The 8,587-nt window shown below is 39.2% G+C and overlaps 1 protein-coding gene across 1 annotated transcript in view; it reads left to right on the top strand.

Annotated features, from left to right (window-relative positions):
• The first annotated feature begins 3,617 nt into the window (after positions 1–3,617).
• Positions 3,618–8,587, top strand: part of LOC136025765 (uncharacterized) — a 92,077-nt gene continuing 87,107 nt past the window's right edge. Inside the window, exon 1 of the mRNA XM_065701751.1 lies at positions 3,618–3,645. The gene's annotated coding sequence lies outside the window, so the exon portion shown is untranslated. The remainder of the gene's footprint in view (positions 3,646–8,587) is intronic.

Raw genomic sequence — 8,587 nt, 5'->3', positions numbered from 1 at the left:
CCTCCATGGGATTTTCTTTGCTCTCCTTATTTCCTTTTTCAGGAGTTTTAACCCTTCCGATTAAGCGTCCTAGTCTTTGGGATTATTCGTTCGTATAGTAGTTCCTAGCATTCTTTGGGTCAGTTTTCTTCTTTGATTTAATTCCGAAGTCCATCAGCTATTGGGTTGGTCCCCCTCTTCAACAAGTGTTTGTGGGCTGCTTGTTTAGACGAACTGTTCATGCTTTCTGTGATATTTTATGCCTCATGGTCTAGATCCTCATCAGGTATTCCTGGGTAGGGAGGCAGACTGACAATTTTTTGGCTAAAACTTGGCTATAGGTGTGCCAATTTGTTTTTCTTATATCCCTAACAAGTTTCCTTTGTTGAGATACATCTATTTTGAAGCTTATTTATCGATGGTCAGAGAATGACGGAAGATCACTCACATGCCAATCCTTTACCAGTCTCTCATATTGTAGAGAGATTGTTGTTAGATCCAAAACCTCTCTTCTCTCTCTTGTTTTGAAAGTAAGGCTCGAGCCCCGATTGCACCAAGCAAGGCTTTTCCCCGCCAGGTGATCCAGAAGCTCAACTCCCCTTCCATTTGTATTGGTACTTTTCCATAATGTGTAATGTGTACTTATATCACATGATGCAATTAGAGGGATCTTCTCAGTTTTACAGTATTCCACCCGTTCTATTACTTTCTCTGGTGTTGGTTTCTCATAATGTGGCGTGTAAAATGATCTAAATGCTACACGCTCATGGCCAATCAGATTTTTCAACATATCAGCTACTACATTTCTAGAGCAATAATTACACAGTTTCCAAGCATCCAAATTTTTGAATGATAAATACACGCTCTAGGAGCAGTGCTCACCTCGTACACATGGAGTTCAGCTTGTCTGAGCTTCCACATGATCTTTCTTCCAACGGTCTATGGGTGCTGGATCTTTAATATGAATGTCTGCATGTTTGCAAGCTCCCTCCCTACATGATAAAGAGGCACCTTGGCAGTGGTGCAGATTGTTCTGCCTCTCTAGCCCCTGTGGCCCATATGCTGGCATAATTTCAATTTAGCTTGAACTGGAAGGTCCCGATGCGTCCTTTGCTGGGGTTAACTCCACGAGCTTCTTGCAGAGGGGTCTGAGGAGCGTGTGTCCCCTCATCCAGTAGGAAGTCGGAAGTTCCACTTCTCCACTTCAGTGACCAAGTCCGTGTCAATTGCCACCTGGATGTAGGTCTTTCTCTCGACGTGTATTTTGGTCACTTCAATTTTCTCTTTTGTGAGGAAACGATTGTAGGCCATCAACAGCCCCATCAGCTTTTCCGGTGACCCGGATCCACAGTAGAGAATTTCTTCTCGGAGGTGTGTTTCGTGTGTCGCGAAGTCATGGCCTAAAAGATGAATTATTATTTTTTTTAAATTGACCAAGATCATTTCGAGTGCCAACCTTTGGTCTACCATGCCGTAGTCGCTTGCCATCTCTGACGCCTCGTATCGGGGTCAATAGCTATCCCTTTTACCCTTTGCATACCCTTGTAATTGTTCTATATGATCGGAGACACAAAAAGGGTCCCTGATCCCTCTGAATTTTCATCTCAACAAAAATTCTCATAAGGCGAGGGCAACATAATCTTGTTTCAACCCGTTCACAACCTTCTTAATCTATGATGCCGTCATCCTGGTACCTCGCTTTTATAATGTCCCCTCCAATCTCGTGGAGGTGACATCAAGACTGAATTCTAGATTGCCTTCCATTATTTTGGCCTCAACAGCTTACAACAATAGGATGAAATCTTTTTCTTGGAGGAGTTGTCAGTTGCTCTTGCTTACCCTTACTGGTATCAATTTGGCTACTTCAGCAAAGCCCCTCTTTTTTCTCGGTGCCCCAGGAGCCTCTTTCCTGGTTTCATCCTGGAGAAGCTGCTTCCTCTCCCTCCGGTCGGGTTTCTCTCTGCCCCCGGGGCTTTTCCCAGCACTCATCGATTGAGTTTTATTCGAGGTTATAAGGGTGGGAATGGCCCCAGGGGATGACGTCAGTCCAAAGATGCGCGTGGCCGAGACGCAGGAAGGAGCGTCTGACTTTCGTCCAAAACGCATACGACCCTCCATGTTATTGACATATCTGCCCTCCACCTCTGGTTTTCTGTCACCCTTAGCCATTCCTGGCTCCAGGCTTAGGATTGTCTATGTCACCCTTCTCTTTCCCTGGCTCCGGACTTGGGATTTCACCTAGAAGTTTCTAGGACTCCGCCATCAGTCCCAGCCCAGGCACACCCCGAAACTAGGACGCCCACCACCGCTAAAAGCCTGGTACAGTCAGGGCACCATAAGAAGGTAGTAGCTGTTGCCCCCAACTTAATACCCTACGCCATTCCTAAAATATTACAGCTGCGCTCCTTTGGCCACCTGTGTGTACATAGTGCATTAGATTCAATTTAAAATCCCCCTCAGCATTTCCCTTAGCCTTCCTGAGATACTGTAGATACGCCCTTTTGATGACCCGGATGCACATAGCGTCTTTATATTTAGATCAAGATACCCTTCAATATACCCTGATGGTTAAAGAATTTAACAACAGAAAATATTGTGAAAATGGGTATAATATTTTAAACAAATCAGTGTATAAAACCAAAAAAAAAAGCAACAAACTTTAAATAATAGAGAAATGTGAATATTTTTACTTCGCGCCTGGAAGCCTTTGGAAAAACGCTTCATATATATCAAACATTTACCCTGATGGTATTAGTGATGGAAAAATAATAACAAATTGAAGCAATTTTGCTCTGTACTTAGGCAGTGCTGCTGAGTTCCATATGATCTACAGATATGTAATCTTTATAAGATTAAGAATAAAAACGTGAGGTGGTCATACCATATTTCATAATTGTTTAAGAAATAGTTTTCATGTCATGACAGCCTCATATTTTAATTTTAGTCAAACTTCGTTGCATTTGTGTAAAATATGTGGCAGTTCGGCTAGTCTTCAGTTTTTGGGATCCCCTCCGGAAATGGCAACGATCAAACTTATTTAAGTTGTAAACGAGCACAACAAAAAGAAAGAAGAAAAAAAATGCACATACAAATCTTTAATTTACAGAATATTCAATATTGACTTTTAAAAAAGGCATTGCTGAATTCCGTAGACTTTCGAGTATAAATATACTTTAGACTCTTTTTAAGTTTTTTTATTTTAATTATCATGTAGGGAGATTTTCAAATAGGAAAATTTTTGCCTTTGAAGCCTCTAAACTTGTGAAATTCGATTTGTGTATTTTCCGAATGTACGTAAAAGCCAGAAATTAATTGTAGAAAACTTATGTGGAGGTACTTTTGTGGTACCTTCGTTGATTTCAGTTGCGATATTCTGGATACTTGCCTGTCGTTTTCTAAGCAAAATTTAGGAGACCCTCTTCTGTCGGTTACTTTAAAATAAAAATGAAATTTTCGATAAGATGGGCTCGCGCTTAGAATTATAGAAGCTGTTCAGCTTGAAATGTCAAAGAGACTATTTAGCATTTTCAAAAGGAATCACATCAAGTACGTCAGGGAAGTCTGAGTAATGCGCTTTGAAGTAGTTTGTTCCCAAGAAAGGAGATTATTTTAATCACCAGTTCTAATGCTATATTTATTAAAGGATCTCTCAGTAGGCCTCTAAAAGTAAGATGATTCCATTTGTTTTTATTCTGGTGGTTTTATTAAGATTTCGTTGCCATCAGTGTCATTGCAGTGATGTGTACTAAGAAATAAGTGACGTGTCTCTCATGTGTCAATTTTTTTCCCTTGCCAATTCCTATAGAAAAGACGGTCATGGAAACACGGGAAGAGAAGGGAAAGAAGTTTATTATTATTAAATACAAGACAATACAAAATACAATTCAAAATTGCATCTCAATACACTTATTCCCCCTCGAAAGGCTGCATGGCCAGGGATACAAGGGGGAAGGTCTCATTATGTTTGTAATGGAAAGTTCCAGTGTCATTTTTAAGGATTTGAAAAATTTGGGGGGAACAGGTTGCCCTCTGGGGCCCGTTTCCCCCTAAGATTTCCCATAGCTTATGATGGCTTCAGATTAAGCGGTTTCACTCATAATGATCAAAAGGTCCAAAAAATATGCCTTTAAGAGAGGGGATATGACCCACGTAGTCCTAAGGGCAAGAGCCACAAATTATGCAATTGGCTTCTTCTTCTTCATAGACAGTGGGCAAGGTGAACGGGACCTATCTTTTTAAAACTTGAATTATGCAAAGAATTTAAATATATATATAGCTAAAGGCTAAAGGTTGGGCCCATGGGCCCCTGAACAATCCAAATCTCCTCATTTTCCACCGCCAATTTTTAAACACAAAAAGTTTATGCTAAGAAGAAGGGTTTTTGCTTTTATGATTTCACCAATTGAATCATTGGGCTCGTCTTAGCCAAAATCTGACACCGCATTGAGACCTGCAAAATCCATTCAAACACTGTAGTTGGCGCTGGTGGAACAGGATCGTGACCCCTCCAGCTCACTTCCCTCATCACTGTCGAAGTTTCAGCAGAAATTTGTGTAAAAAGTAAAAAGTAAGTTTTTACTGAAATTATCGAAGTATATTTAACCGTCATGACTGAAGAACAAAATTGGCTGGCGGTCCCTCAAATACTGCTTAACCTACAACACCATTGTCAATTTTTAGTAGAAAGGTGGGTTTGTTGTACCGTGTTTGAACCAAAACCAAGCAAGAATTTCGAATGCATTTGATCAGAAGAACAACTAACCCTTGGTTTTACCAACACCACCCTTACTGCCACCTTTTGTAACAGCAAGGTACGCTTTTGCCATCTTTCTTGATTCGGAATCATATGAGGATCTTAAATATGTATGATTTGAGAGGCAAGTGGGACCTTGTCCCCTCCAACACACCTTCTGCTGTCAATATTTTAGTAGAAAAGCAGGTAGGTTTTATTTCTCCGATTGGCTTGAAAGTTATGGGTCAAGCGCTATGGACGAATGGGGCATGAGAACAAGAATATTTGGAGGAGTGTACCCCTTCTTTCACCTTTGCAGGAAAGTTCTAAGAACCTCCTGGAACTTATGGGGTTGTGTATCTTGGGATAAGAGGACGATTTTCCATAGGTTTATGCCACTTTACTACAGAATACTATGTCCGCTCGAAGTTTTGTTTGAACACAGTGTCATTCAAGGAGGCTTTCTTCAAAATTTTGTAGATCGCTATCTCTTGTCACTTGAGGCGGTAGCAGGTTTCTCAGTTTCAAAAGCCATATATTTTTGAACTGTGAAAATTTCAAGCGTGCCTGCTCCTGGAATGTAAAGGTCGTCGGTAAATATTTTTTGGAGGAATTCATCTTGGCTGCAGATGCTAGGTTACAATATTCGAAGCGAATTCCAATATCTCTCATCTTTCTGCTATACTTCCGGCAAGGTACCACAGAAGTAGAATCTTAGATGATGAATTAAATTTCTTTTTAATTAACCAAGATCATTTCAAGTGCCAACTTTTGGTCTAACATGCTATAGTCGCTTGCCATCTCCGACGCCTGGTATCGGGGTCAATAGCTATCACTTTTACCCTTTGCATACCCTTGTAATTGTTCTATATGATCGGGGTCACATAAAGGGCCACTGATCCCTCTAGCTTTTTTTTTTCCTCAAGGCTACCAACAAAATTTCTTTAATGATGTCTCTCCAGTAGTTAAATTTCTTATCTTTACATAAAAACTTGTTTTTGCCAAAAATAGGGACACAAATTTGAATCTTTTTTTAAACTGGGTTTTATGTTTCCTGGGCTAGGTAAAATATTAAAGAAATACTTTAGATTTGTTCCTTTGCTATCAATTATTTTGCAAATTAGCAGTGATCAATCCCCTTACACTTTTGAAATGGCATGTGCCGAGAAGAGTTTTGCTTCAAGAAAATGGATGACCCGTTCCTTAAAGACGGTTTCAAAAAAAGCTAATTTGCTTAACTAAAACTTTATTCTTTATTTAATACATTTTGAATGCCGTATGCAAGTCGTCCACATCTAACACGACTTGAACTAGTGTACCATTGCAAAACCTTTATCAGAGGCAACACAATAGCGTCTTTTGTTATAAAGAGCTGAAAGCATTTAATTTATTTCATTTTTTCCCCAGAGGCACTTCGTATGAAAAGGGTAGTTGTGTAAACTTTGAAGGGGAGTTTGATTGGAAATGGAGAGTTCAAGTATCATTTTTAATATTAAAAAGTGATCGGAGGGCAACCAGACTCCCTTTCATGCTCTTTTTTTCAAATGCATCGGATCAAGTTTTAAGATAACCATTTGGTTCAAAATAATCCAAAAGTCAAGTTATTACATCTATAGGTTTGACCCCCCCCCCCACACACACACGCACACAGTCTGGGGCAAAGATTGTAAGTTATGTGAGCTGCCCATTCAACCAATGGGGCTTATAGACAAAATAAAAATAAATAAAGTACATTCTTAAAAACATCTACATCCATTCCTGGATGCCGAGAATCACAATATTTATATTTTTAGATAGAAATACTCAGAGTGGTCATCACTCCTGCTCTCAGACACGATCATATCTATCATCAATCAATAAACATAATCAAATACCCTCCCGCTCCCAGTCCTAGGGGATACCACTCCATCACAAAAAATAAGAAGATGAAGGGCAAATAAAAAATAAAGTATAAAAAAGACAGAAAAATATTGTATTTTAATGCTAATAAGTGATCTTTATTGTAAATGACGCAAGGGAGCTCCTCCTCGCAGCTCTTTTTGGGTTTGATTCTTTGTCTCTGCTGTATTTGGAGCAAAATTTGATCGCCAGTCGGGATTATGGGTATGTGCAGGTTCGGAGATGAGTGGGTATGCTGATTATGCTAGTCAGAGGTACGTTGAAATAATGTCTTAAATGAATATCGCAGTTCAGCTCCTAAAAATTTAAATACAAAAGCCAAAAAGGTTAGTTGATGTAGTGACTCCAATTAAAAGTGCTCCTCATTTTCCGAATTAAAATCAGACATGTATTTGTTGGTCAAATTCACATTCCGGATTTGAGATTTAAAAGTCGATTATCAGATCATTTCGCAATACTTTAATTGGGGCTTGGACATGATGCATGAACAGCAAATTTTCACCAAAAAGGATCCCTACGCATTTTGCAAAGCACTTTTTGAGTCGACTGATCAGACCTATGGATGTTTGGATACCATGTATCTCTGAATGAATACCCCCGACCCGGGAAACTTGTAAAACGCAAGATTTTACATTAATAACAAGTTGGTTGGCATCCATCAAGAAATATACCTCCTCCAGAACATCCCTCAGTTTGGACATCATCGCTGTCTTATCTGTTTCACAGCAGCCAAGTGTGGTATCATCAGCAAAAGCAGCGAGCTCATCATTCTTATCTTGGGTGGGAAAAATATTTATTGTAACATAAATTATAGCAGCGAATATTTTTGTGCACTGGGTTCATTACTCGGCACAGTATTTGTTATCGTGGATCAGGAACAGCAATGGTCCTAATACTGAGCCCTTGGGGACACTACAGTTAATGAGTACATCGCTTCAAGGATTTTTTCCATTATAAACCCTGGGGTTCCTTGAATAAGATCTAAACCAATCCATAGCAATGCGTCTTATTCCAATATATTTTAGTTTCCCAAGAAGAATTGAATGGTATATACTTTGAAATACTTTTCTAATGTCAACAAGAACCTCTGAAGTTAATATACCAGAATACACAGGTTTGTTTATCCACAAGATCAATGCAGGTATTGCATCTTGGGTGGAGTGCCCTGGTAGGAACATAAGCTGGCGATTATTAAGGACCTTTTCCTCTCCAGAAATTGGAATAGTTGCTTCTTCAAAGTTTTAATAGAAATTCTAGAAAAAAATGAAAGAATAAAGATAGGCCTTTAATTAGCCAGATGTATTCGACAATGCACTGGAAATATTCTAGATTTTTTAGTAGTTCTGGGAAAGTACCTTTTTGCAAGGATAAATTTATTAAGTAAGTAAGAGGGTCTATGATTGAAGGGGCAACTGTAATTAGCATTTTGGTGTGTAATCAGTCGAAACTAGGGGCCGAAATGCCTTTTAGATTTTGCATGATTAGCAGAATTTCAGAAGAAGAGACTGGTGCGACTGCAATTGAGTTAGTGCATACTGGATTGATGTAATCTTTAAAACTTGCAGCAGGAATTCCGACAAAATCTCGTGTTTTATTGCTGACCTCCATAAAAATGACTCCCAAAGCATTTGTAACATTATCTGATCCCATTAGAGTTTCCCTATCTACAATTCATTTCAATTCGAGTGCAGGTGGAGAGCTGCATGGACGCAGTATGGAGAAAACAACCTTCCTTATTTTTCGAGAGCTCTTTCCACTTTTCAACTATTTTCCTGAGAATTTTATCTCACTTAGCTGTATGTAAAACTACTCGAAGGCATCTTTTACATTTCTAATATTTATCTAGCGTTTGTATTTGTAATTTATGTAGTTAATGCATAGCTATGTTTCTTATTTGTACACTGGAGCAGTATGTGACTTACCCACGGCCTGATGGATGGATTTTTTCCTCCAGTATTTTTTTCTAAGTTTTTCGCA

Source organism: Artemia franciscana, chromosome 4, assembly GCF_032884065.1.
Source record: "Artemia franciscana chromosome 4, ASM3288406v1, whole genome shotgun sequence".
Lineage (NCBI taxonomy): Eukaryota > Metazoa > Arthropoda > Branchiopoda > Anostraca > Artemiidae > Artemia > Artemia franciscana.
Note: the sequence above shows the minus strand (reverse complement) of the source record. Positions and strands in the feature narration are given on the sequence as shown.